Source organism: Cupressus sempervirens, chromosome 8 (assembly GCF_028749045.1).
Source record: "Cupressus sempervirens isolate cs-2001-9-10 chromosome 8, ASM2874904v1, whole genome shotgun sequence".
Classification (NCBI taxonomy): domain Eukaryota; kingdom Viridiplantae; phylum Streptophyta; class Pinopsida; order Cupressales; family Cupressaceae; genus Cupressus; species Cupressus sempervirens.
In genome coordinates this window covers 72,590,100-72,609,072 of record NC_143125.1, presented here as the reverse complement: position 1 = coordinate 72,609,072, position 18,973 = coordinate 72,590,100, and the positions used below count along the sequence as shown (strand labels likewise).

General features: G+C 33.6%; 1 pseudogene across 1 annotated transcript; it reads left to right on the top strand.

Annotated features, from left to right (window-relative positions):
- Positions 1-963: 963 nt before the first annotated feature.
- On the top strand, positions 964-2,912 carry LOC149541684 (linamarin synthase 1-like; annotated as a pseudogene). Its single transcript, XR_016355153.1, has 3 exons — positions 964-1,476; positions 1,728-2,293; positions 2,529-2,912. The product of XR_016355153.1 is annotated as a linamarin synthase 1-like (transcript).
- The last annotated feature ends 16,061 nt before the right edge of the window (positions 2,913-18,973 follow it).

The following is an 18,973-nucleotide window of genomic DNA, read 5'->3' as shown; positions in this document are numbered from 1 at the left end:
GGTTTGTAAACTCATCTTTCTAATGTCAAAAATATTTCACACAAAGAACTATTTTTTATCATTGTATAGAAGATAATCTAATAGATGGTATTATAGTATAAAATTGAGGCTTCGTATACATTTGTACAATTTTGTGTGATAAATAGTTGCATCTTTATCTATTGTTGTTTCTTCTTCAAATAATAAAAATTTGGATTTATACAATTTCACTTTTATAATTTATTTTCAACATAAAGGGAATCATTAATAAGTAAATGATATTCTCTATAGTAAGTTAAATTGTGATATTGCTATCATGATTCAAGTGTGTAGTTTTTGAGTTAAACTAATTGACTCATGTTTTATGAGTAGTGGCTCGAAAGAAGTCATCTCTTCTGACTAGAATGAATGAAACACTTTGCACTCATAACATCTAGGTGATGCAGCATACGGTAAAGCAGGGGGGTTCCATGGGATACTCTAGCTCAAGTGCTCCTAACCACTATGTTTCTTTGAAGGATATGTGGGCTTTATAATGAGCGATTCATAAGGCACACTAATTCTTGAAGGTTTTGCAAATGCTGTTGCAAACAAAGTGGACTCCACTTCGGAGAAAACTCAGTATTTAAGTATGCTTTAGCTAGAACAGTATTAGAATGAGGGACCTCCCACAACATAAACTCTGTGAATATCACCTAAATGTAATGAATAATAAATGTTCCATTCATTCTAATCATGAAAGATTCCATTCATTCTAATCAATCATCAAAGATAGGTTGTTATGAACTATTAGTCATTCAACATCACTATTGAATGTTTGAATGTTGAACGAGTATTAAATCATTATACAGCATTGGAGACGTGAGGTTCACACTTCACAGATTGTACACTGATCAGTCGGTGGTCTCATACCAAATATTATGCTCAATCACTGTCTTTAAATTATGGTTTACTCAACCATTGTATACACATGAAGGGAGAGAAGGCACTATAGTGCATAGTTCCGGACAAATGGTGGCTCCTTTGCACGCAGTAATCGTGTCGGGTCCTGCACAGGGCCATGTGAATCCAATGATGAACCTCGCAGAGCTGCTGGCCATGCGAGGATTCTTCATAACTTTTGTAACCACAGAATGGATGGATCAGCGGCTTTTGAAAGCATCTTCCAAAGATGCAGCTGCACGTGACCGTGAGATTCAACACAGGGGTCTCAAATTTCGGTTTTTGACAATCCCTGACGGCTTACCGCCTGAACATGGCCGAACTGCTGAGATGGGAGAGCTTTTGGTTGCGCTGCAAAGATTGGGTCCTACTTTACAAAGTCTGTTGACTACAGCAGATGAATCTCAAGTTGTGCCGCCAATCACCTGGATTGTTTCGGATTGCTATTTATCCTGCACGGCAGAGGTAGCTAAAAATCTTGGGGTCCCGAGAGTTGTATTCTGGCATACAAAAATGCGAACTTTCTTCTTTCTCTGCGTCATATCCCTGTCAAAGGTATTTTTCTTCTAGTTTTTGTCACTTTTCCTCTTTTTTTGTGGTGTTTATGACCTCGGTTTGGATGTACATGTAACCCTGTTTCACATTATTTTGGCATCAAAAGAGCTATTATGAATGCCCTGTTTTGCTCTGTTTGTATGTATCTTTTATTTCCTTTTTGTTTCTTGTTTTACTCGTTTCTGTGATATATACATTGAGCTTTGTTTCGTTACTTTTGTTTCTCACCCGATCTTCTAAAATGATTGCAGAGGAGGACTTGAAATCAAAAGAGAAAGTCATCACGTGCCTTCCCGGAAAAATCCCACCAATCAGGCCAACCGACACTGTCTCCTTCTTCCGCGAGAAATATATCTCTGAAATCACCTACGACTGCTTTCTTCACGAATCTCGCTTCCAAAACATAGCGGACTACGTGCTGGTCAACACTTTTGAGGAGCTTGAAGGAGGTAAAGAAGCACAAATGGGTTTCAGCGTTAATGGCTGCCCTGCTCTGCCAATAGGCCCTGTCTTTCTTCCAAATTTCTTGGAAGGCAGGAAATCCATGTACAGCATTTGGGAAGAGGATGAATCCTGCTTCCAATGGTTAGATGCTCAAGCAGAGCAATCAGTGTTATATGTTTCCTTTGGTAGCATTGCCGTAAAATCTGAAAAGCAATTGCATGAACTGGCTTTTGGACTGGAAGCTTGTGGGTATCCTTTCTTGTGGGTGCTGAGATCAGATATAGCACAAAGTAAGTCCGCAGAGTTACCAGAGGGTTTCATGGATCGAACCAAGGATCGGGCCCTCATAGTTAGTTGGACGAATCAGCTGAAGGTAAGGCCCCCTGTTACTTTTGGTACAAAGATATGTTACATGCCGGTCAATCTTAAACATCAGGCATTAAGCAAAATAATAAAACTTTAAAAAGGTAAGGTGTAGTTTACTATCAAATCTTTGTATGTGATGTTTAAGTCATATGCTAATTGGCTTGCTAAATATCTATGGTATACACAATAAGCTACAAGATTTCAAAATTCATATCTAAAATAAGCTTTTTTATTGATTGTAGGTGCTTTCTCACCCTTCTGTAGGGGGATTTCTTACGCACAGTGGGTGGAACTCTATTCTCAAGGCAATAAGCATGGGAGTTCTTCTGATTGGATGGCCTTATTTTGGTGATCAATTTATTCTTTGTCGATTTGCAAGAGACATATGGAACTTTGGCCTAGATTTCGAGGTTGTCGATGTTGATGAATTCAAATTGGTAACAAAAGAGGTGGTAGAAAGCACTGTCAAAAATCTAATGGAAGGTTCTATTGGAAAGGAATTGTGAGAAAATGTTGTGAAGTTGAAGGCAGCAACAAGGAAGGCAATGATGGAAGGAGGAACTTCTCATACAAATTTGAACACTTTTGTAGAAGATATGCAGAACATAGCAAACTCAAATGTTTGAGTTTTTGAATAATCTTTTAACATTTTTTATTTTAAATATTGGAGAAACTGTTGAACATGCCCAATAATAAGAGATTTCATCCCAAATTATTAATGCCAAGGCTTAAACATGTGAATACATTTTATCATCAAAAGCATAAGCATATATGATTTTAATGGTCTAATAGAGGCTTGCACCAAGATGCTCACAACAAAAATACCACCACTTAATTGAAACACACTATGGGATGAACTCAATGTTTAAATTCATATATGATAAAGAGGATTTATTTATTGCATTGAATGATATAGGACCTTTTGAAAGAGAATGAATGTAATGATATATTTTTAAGTTCCTGCCATCGCATGCAACTATTGTAGAAACCTGGAAAGATCCAAACAATAGCAGAAAAAATAAAAAATCCAATACACCATAACAGTAAAATAACTTTTCTCAAGAACAAAGCATACTCTGTTTTGGGGACAGAATCATGATCTTTTATTAATCTAATTGAAGGAAATTATTACAAAAGGAAAGACAATATACTGCTTGGAACGCAAGTCTTTAAATTAAAAAAGAAAGCTAAGATAATTGCATTATCCATGCCAATGATTATGGATGGGAGAAGAAGTAACTAAGACTAAACTAAAATGCATCCAAAAATATCATCTAATGCATGCCATATCTACAGCACACTTCTTGTTTAAACTACTCCTGAACTAGAGTATTCTAGAAATTATTTGTAGAACGCTGGAAATGGAGCGGTGGAGCTAGAGTTTGAAGTGAAGATCTCAGCATCAATCTTCATACTCCCCCTTGATGTTGAGAGGACTCATAATCTGATCTCAAACATCTGATTGTGTTCCCTTTCTCATTCTCTACATGAGCTTTAAATCTCTTGAATGTATGAAAGGCTTCATTCTTAGTCTTCAAAAAATATACCCAACACATGCGTGAGTAATCATCAATAAAAGTAATGAAATATGACGACTTACCCAAACTTTGTGTTTGCATTGGACCACAAATATCTGAATGAATAAGTTGAAGTGGATATTGGGCCCGCCATGCATTGCCTTTTGGAAATGATTCTCTTGAATGTTTCCCTTTTGCAGACCCTTCACAAATCTATTTATGCTCTTCAACCTTAGGCAATCCTCTTCTTCTAGATCCTCTTGAAAAATTTTGAAAATTGTTTCAGCAAAACTCTCCTCCTCGATTTGTTCTCAAACAAAAAAGTCTTCATCTTGATTGACCAATATTGTTAATCAACTCCATCAAACTCTGGGATTTGCAAATTGTTTGCCATGTTGTTGTCTTCCAAACACCTTCAACTCTGATACCAAATGTAGAAACCTGGAAAGATCCAAACAACAACAACAAAAAAAAAATATCCAATACACCATAACAGTAAAATAACTGTCCCCAAAACAAAGTATGCTCTGTTCTTGAGCAAAGTTATTTTACTGTTATGGTGTATTGGATATATTTTTATTTTTGTTGTTGTTTGGATCTTTCCAGGTTTCTACAACTATTGCCAAGGCTTACCAATAAACAATGATTAAACTAAAAGGAAATAGAAAATCAAGCATCAATTTTCCAAAATAGATATTTAAATTAATTTCTTTATTCTATGTTTGGTACAAATATTTGATCGAACGTTAGTGGTTTCCTGTAAAATATGAACGCTGGCAGGCTCCTATTTGTGAATGCAATGACATCGCCAACTTCCACAAAAGAGAATGCTTGAATACAGAGGAAGGGGGTAAAAGAAAGTCCAGAGGCTTGACATAATTTGCATTTAGGGTTATCCTCAACGTATTATGCATTGGGTCTCTCAAGCAACTTCAGAGGCCATAGGGAGCAGACCAAGGAAAAAATGAAAAACAACCGTTGTCTAGGAAACTTTAACAAGTGAAGGTGGCTGCTCATGGAAATCAACACTTGGCATTCATCATTCTCTTGAAGCTGAGAAGTGTGCCCTCTTTATTAACTTTGGTGCATATATTATAATGAGTAAACACTCATGTGTTGTTCATGCTACAGAGATCATTCAGAGTATACAAAGCATGTTGTTGCAGATTTTGGCAAGGTATGGAGTTCCATTTTCTCTCTCGTCTCTGGCTCTTGCAAATTGGTAATGTGGGTTAAGGCCTGACAAAATTCCTTAGCCATATAGTACATAAGTATAAATCTAATTACAAACTCTTGCAAAATAGTATAAATGAGGATGATTGTAGGGATTGTCTACCTCTCGCAATGGAAATCTTTCAATCAGCATGGATTGTTCTACTCATTGCACTGAGAAATATAATAAACTTCAATAAAAAATGCTCCCTGCTCCAACACCATTACCCATCATTGGCAACCTTCATTTAATCTCCCATCTTCCTCACAGATCTCTGGCCACTCTTGCCCAATTATGACCATCTATTTGGGTTCTAAACCAGTCATTGTATTATCATCCTCACATATGGCTAACGAAGTCCTCAAAACACTTGACAACATGTTTTTTGTGAACCACCATAATCACATTATGAGCCGATACAAAATAGAATCTTCTGAGTATGGCTCATACTGGAAACTCCTATGCAGAGTCTTCATTTAAGAGCTCCTATCTTCCAAAGGGATGATTTCCTTCAAATCCTTAGTGCACAAGAAATGTCTTCCATGATACACTATGTTCTTCACACTACTGTTGTGAATGCAAAAGTGTGGCATGAAGAATTCCTTGGTTGTAGATGTGAACAAATAGGTCACTTATCTGACTAGTAATATTGTTTCTAGAATCACTTTTGGGGAGAAATGCTATGAATGTCACCTGCATGGAAAGACATTTAAGGAATATTTGGATGAAGTGCTTCCTCTGTTAAGTGGTTCCAATTACATAGATTTTGTTCTTCTATTCAGGTGGCTTGATTTGCACAGGCTTACGAAGAGAAAGGCATAGATTTTGAGTGGGTAATTTGAGAGGATTGTGGATGAGCATGTGGAAAGGAGGTAAATGGGCCACATATTAGAGTGTGAAGATTGTGTGGTTGTGCTGCTTTCTTTGTCTGAAGATGAATCCATGGAGATCAAAATTACCAGAGACGACATCAAAAGTGTCATTTTTTTTAGTGCATGATTATAATATATGTGATTCATTTTTTTATTTTGACTTATTCACTTGTCTTTTGTTTGAATTATTGGACTGGTCAGCAGTCGGAAGTTAAATTGTGAGAGATGAGCACGCTAAAGTATAATAGCTAGAAAGTATATTATATCAATGTTATCAGATTTTAACAATTTATTGAAATTTAATGTGCAGTGAAATCAATTTCCTTACAGGGAGCTCATTCAAAAAAGTTTCTAGTTTCCTCTCCTACTTTCATCCCTTTTTCCATTCAGTATTGTTTAGACAACTTTTTATGCTTAGGATTGGACATTTTTTGAAACAATGATTTTGTTGCAGAACAGAGACAAATTAATGAGGTATAAGGTGCATCCAATTCTTTCTAATTGCTTTAACATGTTGCTTTTATTATTACCTGCTTCTTAGTTATCTTTTCCCACTGTTCACACCATTTTCATGTCTATGCTAGATATTTCCTCAATCTGTGATTAGAATAAAAAGTTGGTTTAAGTCTTCATGGACTAGTTTCGAGTGCTAATGGATTGCATTGGTCAACTATCTATTCATATCTTGGAAGTCCAATAACCACACCTTGGTTTTATGTAGCCAATGTGGGAGTTGGCTTTGTACTCATAACGTATGTGATTACCCCATTTACATATTGGCTCTCTATTTATGATGCTATAGTCTTCCCCATATATTTCAAGTATATATTCACATCTACAAGAAAAATTACAATATTTCTAGCATAGTTGATTCCAAGCTTCACTTGGACAAACATGCCTATGAGATAAATGACCAGTTAAATCTTAGCACATTTTTTTGCTTTTCTCATTGCATAGCCTTTGCACCATTGTCTGCTATGGTCATGCATGCAGTAATCATTGATGGAAAGTAATAACTTCTATGTTACCTTCCCTCTAATTAAATCTGACATCATTGGAAATGATAGTCATAATGATTCATAATTTATGATAGTAGAGACATATATAATCTTAGGATGATTAATGATTCATAATTTATAATAGCAGAGACATATAGAATCTTAGGATCAATAACTTCAAAGATAGGAAAATGGATATGCACTATAATCTTGTGAGAAAGTACATAGAAGCACTTGACTGGTGATTTGCCATCATTTTTGTCTCGACTTTAATAGTCACCATTATAGTATGTGAATGGTTTTAAGGATCAACTTCAATTGTGGTGGTGGGGAGTGCTCCTTTTATGTCGCCTTTGCCATATTATTCACTCTGCCAATTTCCATTATAAAGGCTACTACTGATAAGGTATCAAAGAAATCCATTTTGGAAAAGAGGACTGGTCATGTTGTGAATTCTCGCAAAAATGTACTCTTAATATTTTCAAATTTCCACATAATATAAGGCCGATATTTTAATTGTGTGAAATTTTTAATATCAAAATCTTGGAGCACATTCTATAATTCAAGCATCAAATTTTTTGTCATACTCTACTATGATTCTTCCTCAAAATGCTCATGCATTAAAAGTTTGGATCATGCTTCATCACTCTTCAAAATGCTAGAAAATATTTCATCTAAATTTCTTGAACTCTTTGTCCTTTGGACCCAATACAGAGCTTGGGATTGAATTTCATTTCTAAATACATTTTTTGTTGCATCTTCCTAGGCCAGCCCATGGCCAACATCTGCTTCAAGATTTTGAGTGATGTCCCCATCCATCAAACCTAACATTTGTCCAAAACTTCAAATTTGTCACTACATGAAATTCCACCATGTTCTATGTTCATGGCACAAGTTGAACTCTCAAAATCCCATGCCATTTCTATGATTTAGATAATTACTTTCATTGTAATTATCAAGGATTCTCCTTGATATTTCTCTCACTATACATATTTATGTAGATGGTAGGGATAAGCATTGTTCCCAATCTGTGAAATATAGTCTTACAAGATAACAGTCTATGGGTTTGTCCATTGGAACAAGTGATATATGATGTATCCATGGTTTGGGATTGATCAACCCAAGGAAAATTTTATTGTGTTTTTAACTAGCCTATTTTCTAATAGGAGCCATAACCCCAATCTTGGCATGGCTTTTATAGAAGTTATTAACTTAATAAATCTCCCCAATGATATCTACATGGACATAAGTTTGTCCATTTTATTCAGGTTATGCAAAAATGGGTTGTGACATCCATCCTTCTAGTTCAACTAAAGTTAGTCTTGGAGACTTCGCATTCAAGCATGAATCTTCTACCATCTATGACAGGAACTTGGCTGCACTGCAACTCTTGTTACATTAGCTTACTAGTCCATAGTGATTTCATACTTAAGCTTCATTAATGTTCAATCTTATAGATTCATGCTTAATCATTATTCTTTGGACTTAAACATTCACACCATTCCCAAACTTTTTTCTTGAATTTGATTATGTTAATGTTTTATAGCTTTAAAGTTGGATAAACCTGTGTATGTGTGTGTGCGTGCGTGCATGTTTGTGTAAAATTATATTAATTATATAATTTATGAATTTAGGCATGCGCCTTCAAGGTACATGTATCTTCCTAGACTTATTCTCAATATAAATGGAGAGAGATAGTTGTATTTGAAAAGATATAGAAATTATAAGAAATATTATTATCATCTGCAACAATCCTTTAACTTTAACAAGTTAGAAGTTTTTTAGTTTCATTATTTCTTAAACATTAAACAAGTCTTTTTTTTATAGCCATCCCTTATGTTTTACACTGATAATAAAAATCCACAACTTTAAAAATTATGAGGCTCTTCTTCTCTTAAGATGTAACTTTTCATTTTGACATGAGTCCAGTCAAACTCTTGAATGCACTCTTTAAAAATAGAAATAAGATAGCCATTGTTGAATTTTTAATGCTTTTGACATAATGGTTTAGTAGTATCTCTCTAGATATATCATTGGCAATGTCAAGAATATGTTCAAAGATAGGAATGATGTTCACATAACATACATCCCAAAGCCATGTGAAGCACTTTTGTTATGAGTCTATAAGATGGTGAGGTCACAAACAAGGGATTTCATCCCAAATTATTAATCCTAAGGCTTGAACATGTGAGTACATTGGATCATAGAAAGCATAAGCATATAATTTGAATGGTATAGTAGTCGCTTGCACCATGATGCTCACAACAAAAATACTACCACTTAATTGGAAAACACTATGAGATGAACTCAATATTTTAATTCATATAATGATAAGAGATATTATTTATTATGTTGAATAATATGGGAGCTTTTCAAAGAGAATGAATGTAAATGCTATAATGCTTACAACATCTTACTAGTTCATGTACCTCTAAATAATTTTTATTTATTTTATATTCCTACTTAAGATTCATTTATGTTCAACCATATAGATCCATGGTATTCATTCTTCTTTTGACTTAAAGACTCACAAAATTTCCAAATCCTCACTTGAATTTTGACTCCATCTTTATTAGTTTAATGCTTTCTTAGACATTAAAATACTTTTTTTAAAATTTAGTTATTCATTATATTTTACATTGATAATCAAAATCTACAACTTTTAAACTTATAGAGTGTTAGAATATATAGTCCATCAATATAACTAGGGGGGGGGTGTGTGTGAATCAATTATCCAACTATTATTGCAATTATCAACCTTCTTAAATCTTAACCATATGAACAATATAATTACAAACCACAACAAGATACTCATGCACAATAACACTAGATATGTTAACTGGGGAAACCCTTGATCATAGGGAAAACCTCGGTGGGGATGGTACCCACAAGATTATGTGCTAATATAATTATTCCTTGTTATAGGATGGACCCTATTAGGAGTCTATGAAAAAATTCAGTACATATTAGACCCTATTAGGAGACTTTGAATCCCTATTAGGAGATTCCAACCCTATTAGGAATTGTGCCAATCCTATTAGGAGTTGTGAAATGTAGATGGACCCACTATCCAAGTAGCTTCAAGGGAAAGACCAATGAACCCACTGTCCAAATGATCTTTGTATTATTCCTTGTAGATCCTTTTGATCTCGATACCAAATCATAAAATTCACATCCAATGATCCCTTAGATTTCTCACTTGCGTTTACTAAGAACTATGCTCTTTCTTGCACTTCCTTAAACAGTTTACATTCACATACACTTTACAAAAAAGGAAAAAATTTTACTTTATAGAAAATCCTCAAAACAATTCCCTGTGTCATCTTTAAGTGTTTCCCAATTAATTATAATAGGACCACAATAAGGTAATTAATTATTTCACAACCACATAGCATTGTCAGCTCACAGTCTACACAACTTCTCATGCATGCGACTTCAGAACTTGCACACTGAATGACATCATCATGAGGTTGTCCTCTATCAATGTATAACTTTGCATATCATGATTATATCTCCATTAAGAATAAAATACAATAATCAGAAACTACTTTTCAAGTACTCTATTTCTGCACTGTTATATGTAAATCATCTATATCTTTCATATCTCTTTGCCTTATGCTACATGCACTTAACCTCATCATCAAGAAACAATGTAGAATATGTCCTTTACTTTGTGTTACATAAACATCAAAACTTTGTCTGTATGACCATGAACTTTATCTACTACTCTGCCAGTCTTCACAAAATTGGTGCCATGTTGACATCAATGAAAAACATAGTCATGAATGTAACATGTCAATACTACCACATGCTCTCCAATGCTTAAGATACTCGCCCAAAGGAATACCATCAACATTCATGCTAGAAATCTCCCCCTTTGGCGTTGATGGAAACATAGATGAAAAACATCTAGGTTCCAAGAATACAAAACAATACTCTGCTATTGTTGTTATTCTCATCTTTTCAAATCCTTTTCATCAATCAAATTTGAAATCCTATGGAACACTACTCTGTTTTATATCTTGTTAGGATTATCATTAGTTGTTCACACACTAAATAGCTCTCATTTTCTCCCCCATTCATTATAACTCTTCATGATTCATATCTCCCCCATAGAGATATTCCTTCTTCTTACTTACATGAATCTTTCTAAGTCTCCCTAATAAGTTATAAGGTTGTGCTCATCTTGTTAGAAATAGGGAATACTGAGGGGGGGGCGGAGGAAGGTGAATCAATATTCTACAAACTTTTTTTCACCAAGTGGATATTATTAATTACTTTGAACCATGCATAAGAAAGTAAACAAGTAATGCTAAACATTAATAGTAACCATGCATAAAGAGAACTCATAACAACATATTTTGCCAACTAGGGAAATCTTGGCTAAGGAAAAACCCTGGTGGGGATGATACCCATTAGATAATATACTAATATATATGTTCCTTTTTAGAGGATGGACCCTGGAGTCAATGAGAAAATTTAGTATAGAGAGCCCCTATTAGGAGATTCCAACCCTATTAGGAGTTGTAGTATAGTAGATGCAAGAAGAGCTCACTACCCAAACATGCACTTCAAATTATAAGAAGAGCTCATTGCCAAAACATGCACTTCTAATTACAATAAGAGCTCACTACCCAAACAAGTAATTAGTCTTTAGATATATAGGCGTTGTATCTTCTTTCTTGACTGGTCTTTTTCCTCAGCTCGATCTCAAATCAGGAAATTAGGTTCTCAAAACTTTTCATAAATCGCTTTACCAAAGTTCACATATCACTTATCACAATACATTTGCACATTTCTTCTCCAAATAAATTCACTAGATGTCTTTGCATAAATACCATGCCTTTTCACAAATTTAATCTAGGTCATCTAAGACCATAATATACTTTTCTAACTTAGAGTAAACATCTAGGATGTTGGCCTTAATTGGTCAAGTAATTATTTTACAAACAAAATAATTTCTTTCCTTTAATTTTGTTGTTCTGTTTCACTTGATAAATCATGAATATCTCTTTTTTGTACTGTCTATACTAATGATCGGGGTTATACATGTCATCATCAACATGTATACTATCACCATCTAACTTCGCTAGTCATAATATGATGTCAAAAAGATTTTACATATAAAATAATGTACTGTTGTAAACCAATTTCATACATAGACAATTTTATGAGTACCAAAAGCTAAGCATCTTTATTACTAAGGTTTTCTACAAGTGAGTACATCATGTGTTGTTGTTAATGACAACAATCACATCACTATATAAAGCCAACTGTCAACAATCTCCCCCTTTGGCATTGATGTTAACAAAGTAAGAAAAACTGGCTAAGTGACAAAACCTTAACAAAAACTTACAATACTTAATATCTAATACATTACATATATTTCATATTGCATATGCACAGTTGCTCAACTGCTCCCTCTTTGGATATGATTTCCAAATCCATAACTTACTACACAATTTTCTTCTACAACTTCTCCCCCTTTGACATTAGTGACAAAGTTCAAAAGATCAATTTTTTTTTGTCTATTGTCAAGCTACTAATATTTTCATGCAATAATCAAAATTTACCTTCAAACTATTCATACCTTTCTCCCATGTGTCAATTTTCTACTTTGCCAGTAGTGAGCATTGTAGATAATGCATATGATGCAATCTCAACTACATTAACGTCGAAGTAGGTGAAGTTTGCATAGGTGTCTTTTTCTTTGACACATTTTTCCAATTGTCTTTCAACGAATGATATCTTTAGAGAAATAGACTCTCTAAATTATGATAGTCTTCTCAAAGTTAGCTCTTTTTCAATTTCTAGTTTTTTGATGTTTGTGTGAACACTGACAACTTGTCCTTCCAATTCATCAACTATGCAAGAGGGTTGCTGAATTTGACTAGTCAAAGCTTCCAACTCATTTAGCTTCCCTTGAATATTTATATCCACATCTTTGGTCAACATATGAGATAAAGTACACTTGATGTATAGTACCTTGCCAACTTTTTGATATCTTCAGAGTTCCTCGATACAAGTTACAAGACTCAACAAATCATTTTGAATATTCTAACAAATGGTGCTAAAAAGATTAGCATCATGTGAGATTTGAGCCTCAACCTCAACAAGATTTAATAAATTTTTAAATTCATCATCAATGATTTCACAACTTTTTGTGCTTCCTATTTGAGATCTTCTTCAGTGTGTTTGGCTGTGAGGGTGTTGTAATCTATTAGTCACCTCCATTAGAGCTCTCTATAGAATTTTTTACCTTTTTGTTCTTCTCAAACAATTTTTTCAAGGATGAGATCAAGTTAGATTGATCATCATCATCACCTGTAAGGTTTGCAAGAGATATAGGAGAGGATAAGCTAGATGCTTTCACCTCATCTTCCTTTAGTTTCTTCTCTACTACCTTCCTTGACTTTCTCCCTTCTTCTTCTTCCTTCTCTTCTCTTCTCTTTCTTTTCTCTTTCTTTCTTTTCTTCTTCCAACTTTTTCTATTTTTCTTCTTCTCTCCTTTTTTCATCCTCTTTCTGCTTCTTTTCTTCTTCTAGTAATTTTAGCTCGACTTCTTCAATTTTCTTCTTTTCCTCTTCTAGTTGCCTTTTCTCTTCCTCAATTAGTCTCAACTACTCTTGAATATCTTCATAATGGGGCTCATGCTGATCGAATGGGTCTTCATCAATGTTAATTGTAACATTTATCTAATCAATATGCATAGTATCACCACTTACTAATACTTCTGAGGTTTTCTCTATAGTAGTAGGTTCCACCTTTAACTCACTCATCAGTTGATTGATGGCTGTTGTAGTTTCACTTCTTATAACATTCTTTTCTCCTCCCATGAATAGAAATGGCCTCATCTTACTTTGCAAGTAAGGTTCTAGTTTCTTCTTCAATTTCTTAATTTCATCTTCATCGTCTATCTTGCATATAGTTCTTAGTATTGACTTCCAAAGTTCCATGTCATCCTCATGAACTGGTGCCTTCTTAGCTACAAGTTTGTCATAGAATATCTGATTCATCATGCCTTTAATACTCTGAAGTTTTAGGTTATTGAGAATCATATATCTCATAGTAGAGATATCAATCTATTCTTTCTTCATATCATTGTATAAATCATAGAACTTATTCATTTGTACAAAGTTCCCTCTATTAACAATAGCTATGTTAATATTCTCTATCTTTGGTTTCTAGGCTTGCCTTGCTTTACCTACTGGCTGCTTAGAAACAATGACTTTCTCTGATTGTTTCTCTTCTGATTCCTCTTCTCCTTCTTCATTATTGGAGTCCTCAATTGCCAATAATGTCTCCTATCATTTATGAAGGTCCTCCTATTTTTTCTTCTATTTCCGAAGTTTCTTCCATGATTCCTTCTATGAGTTTTGAAGTTTCTTCCATTATTGCTTCTATCCATTTTATAGTACTTTTTTCTATGTCTGAAGTTGTTAATAACTAAAATAATAGGGTTCTTCTTCTAAGATTTTCTTGATCAATAGGTGCTTGACAATTCTAGGCTATGTGTCCAAAGTTTTTACACTTATAAAACATGATCTACTTCTTTTCTTCATAAGGTCTACTTTCTCTTATTTTCTTTCACTAAATCTTCTTCTATTTGTAGGGTTAGTGTTTCCAAACATTCTACTATTTCTTCTATCATTATCATATTTAGGTTTCCTACAATCAATTGCATTATGACCAATACCATGACAATTATGACTGTAAAATTTTGTAACATGATTAAATGATCTATTTGTACAATCTCTTTTCATAAGACCTATTTCATTATATGAAAAATATTTGCCTCTAAATTCATACCTAGTTTCTTTAGGAGATTCCACTTGCTTAGGTTCATCTAATTTCATAGTTCCTTCTCAACTTCTTTGGGTTTATCAGAAGATTGACTCGATTCAATCTTATCATGATATTTATCTTTCTCTTTCAAATCTGATCTACTTTTAGGTTTCTTTGCAAACATGTTAAGTAGATAACCAAGACCAATTTTATCATAGGTAGGTCTTTGTGTTGACATAGATTCATCAAGATTTTCTCTACTAGTGTAAAGATTTTCAAGTTGTTGCTTGCACTAAGTTAGTTCACCTTTCATAATAGTGTTGTACTAATGAAGTTCTTTATATGATCTTCTTTCAATGTTTCAAATTAAAATGTCTTCTTCACTAGGCTTGCTCTAAGATCTAAATTGTTAGTCTTCAAATCATATTCAGTTTTGCTAGAATCATTCCTCATACTCAACTTTAAATTGGTAAACTTCAAATTCATGCTTCGAGATCTTGTACTTTATTTTTAGTTTTGAATATTCATCATCAATAGTAGATCAATAGATTCAGGTTTGGATTTGAGATATTCAATCTTGTCCTTCAATTGTCCAATGTATACTTTGGAGTCTTCATATCTATCTTTTAGCTTATATCTTTCTTCAGTAAGGAGATCAATGTGTTTGAGGTTATACACATCATCATCAACATGTATACTGTGACCATCTAACTTCACTAGTTATAATATGATGTTAGAAACATCTTACATATAAATCAATGTACTACTATAAACAAATTTCATACTTAGACAATTTTTTGAGTACCAAAAGCTAAGTATCTTTATTACCTAGGTTCTTTGCAAGTAAGTACATCATATGTTGCCATTAATGAAAATAATTACAACACTACATACAACCAATTATCAACACATCTCTCCCCATTCAATAGTCTCTCCCCCCCCCACCTTCCATTCACCTAGAGGATGTTTTTCATGTACATATCTCCACCATTGACATCAATGAAAAATACCTCATTATGTCAATCAACTGCTCCAAGGTTTCAATCAGCTCAAGTATCCAAAGACACTATTTAAGACCAATTACCAAGAGTCCATAATGACTCTTATCATCATAGATACTCCCTTATTCGAGAAGCACTATTATTCAACCCAGTTAAGCAATAGTGCTCTATACCACTAGATTGATGCACTCTCTCCATCATTTACTTTGAAGTGAGAAGTGTTACAAGCTTGAGTTTCTATTGCACCAAAAAAACAACTTGCTAATGCCTAATACAACCACTAGCTTTAAAAAACACAAGGGGTAGTTAACCTTGGTAGTTAGTCCAACAATCCCCCCTAGCATTATCCGAGGAGATTCAAACATGTGACCAAGCTTTGATACCACTTGTTACAAGCTAGAGTTTCTATTGTACCAAAAGATTGACTTTTTAATCCTCAATACAACCAATAGACTTATAGAACACAAGAGGAAGTTAAACCATGTCACAAATCCTGAATAGGAACATTGGTGGTTAGTCCAACAACAAGGGGCATAACCCTAAGCATACCTCTCAAGTACTCAAATGTATCTTTAGGTGAGAGCTTTGTAAAAATATATGCAATCTAATCTTTAGTACTAACATACTCCATTCTGATCTCTTTATCTATGACCTTCTCTCTCAAAACATGATACTTAATAGATATATGCTTAGTCTTAGAATACAATACAAGATTCTTACATACTTACTATACTTGTGTTATCACAATATATGCTAATAGGTTCTAAGAATCCTACCCAATATCCTTTAGTATCTATTTCATCCACATAATTTGTTTATAATTATTTTTTATCGTTACATACTTTGCCTTAGCTATACTCTGTGAAATACAATCTTGTTTCTTGCTTAGCTTCCTCCAAGAAAAATTGCATGACCCATTTTAGCTAACTCAAAGACCTTTCCAAAAAGGTATGATAATTGGGGTATATGTGATAAAAATGATTGTCAACTTTCTCATAGACCAAAACTATTTTTTTTATAACTGTTTTCTAAACCAATGTGAACATTAAGTGTTAATTGTATAACACTTAAGTGTTTTCCTTGAATATGTTTTGAATAATATTGAAAGGGCATCAAAGAAGATAATTAAATGATGTTAACCATAACATTTTCTTATTATAATTACATTATTGAAATCAATGACAATAATCAAAGACCAAATATCAAGGGTTCAACATGTACTCCCCCTTTGGCATTGATGTCAATACCAACTTTCACTTCTATGTCCATGTGTACCTCTATATCTTGTATATGTACCTATATATCCATATGTACCTATACCTGTATATCTATCATTTAAACATCTTCATCTTTATTTTTCTCCCCCTTTGACATCAATGACAAAGGAGATATACCAAGGTTTCAATGTAACAAATAGATAAGAAAAATATGCTCCCCCTAAAACCTATCACTCATTTATGAACTTATTCAAGAGAAGAGAGGGATAAAATCCCCTTACAAACTAATCTAGCCTTGTTCCTTGATATCTTTCCATTTTTATTTAGTTTATTTCTAAAGATCCATTTAGCACCTATTATGGTTTTATCTTCAAGTGTAGGCACTAATTCCCAAGTTTTATTCTTTTCAATTTGACTTAGTTCCTCTTTCATATCATTAACCCAAAAATCATCCATAGTATCATCTTTATATGATTTAGGTTCAATTTGAGATAACAAACAAATATTTGCACATTCACTAGATGCATTTTTTGCTCTTGTTTGAATACATGCATGTTTATCCCCTATAATCTATTCTTGAGCATGATACCTCTTCAATCTTGTTCTATAACCTTTATACCTATGGGTTCCAATGTTTCTATTTGATCTTTTATCTCTTCTTCACCTTTCATAAACTTTATTATCTGCCTCTTTACCTTCATCAACTTTATTATCTGCTTCTTTCAAGTCTTTATCACTATCTTGTAGGAAAGTCTTATCCACACTTATTTACTTTTTATCCTACACAAATTCATCCACTTTCACATGTACACTTTCAAAAGGTTTATTTTGTTGGCATTAAGTTATGTTTGTCATTAGTGACAACACTTATTCAAAATTCTATATGGTTATTGAGTTTATCATTCAGTCTCCAGTGTTTGATGAGAAATTTAGTGATTACCAGGTTTCATAGTTCACACCAAGAATTTCAGAGGCTACAGAGTGAAAATAGGTAGTGTGAAGTCTAACAATTATTATCGAGCAGTTCAATTATTATCGAGCTTCAAAGTGTCTACCAAGTCATCAGTTCCTGTGATGTGAAGCTAGTGATAACCAAGTGATGGGATGAGTAGTGTTTACCAAGTGAAAGCAAGGTAAACTTGGCATTAAGTTTCTATCGAGTTACACTATATCTATCGAGTCTCCAATATTCATTGAGTTCAAAGCTACGTTGGGTGATTAGTATGGACCAAGCCTCTACTTCTACCAAATGCATGATGATGCCAAGTAATGTAGTGGACGTCGAGTATCAAAAATTCACCAAATTAGTTTCAGAACCTAAGTTTGTTCTACATTTGGGCTGACTCAGTAATATTTGTGCTAACTTGTGTTTTAACTAACCTTGTAAATTTGAAAATTGGAATGGTATATATGTAATGTATTATATCATACCCAAAATAAGAAATGAATGTATGTAGAAGAGAATAATTTTTTTTGAGGATAGTGAATGCGAATGAAAATTAGTAGTAGAGCAAGGTATTTAGCAAGGTCATTTTAAGAGCAAAAAAGTCTTATCCATTGCAAAAGGTGATTAGTACTTCAAGGATATAATCAACAATAAAGTTGTAAGCCATATCTACTATTTCATCCTAATAGGTGAATTGGTTTCAAATCCTTTAACAAGGTAGACTTAATAGTCTTTTGTTTAAATCTCTTCACCGAGTACATACTTTATTGTATGTTTGTAAATCATCTAACAAGGTGGACCTACCAATCCTTATTGCTCTTAATAGGGCAGATCATCAGAAGTGATCAATGTAATCCTTAATAGGCCAAATTTATGCTATAGTATTGAAGTTTTGTGGGTATCATCTCCACCCCAATTTTACTTTCTATTTGGATGGTTTATAGGTTACCAAATATTGTGTTCATGTGCCATGAATCTTTATCTTTCAGTTACTTTTGCATGCAATAGATTAGATCAATTAATGGTGAATGAATTATGATATTACGTGTTGAATTTGTCAAAATTTTTGAGGTTACTGATTCACCCCTCCCGTCTTAGTAACCTAGCTAGTCTTGATTATTTCCAACAATTGGTATCA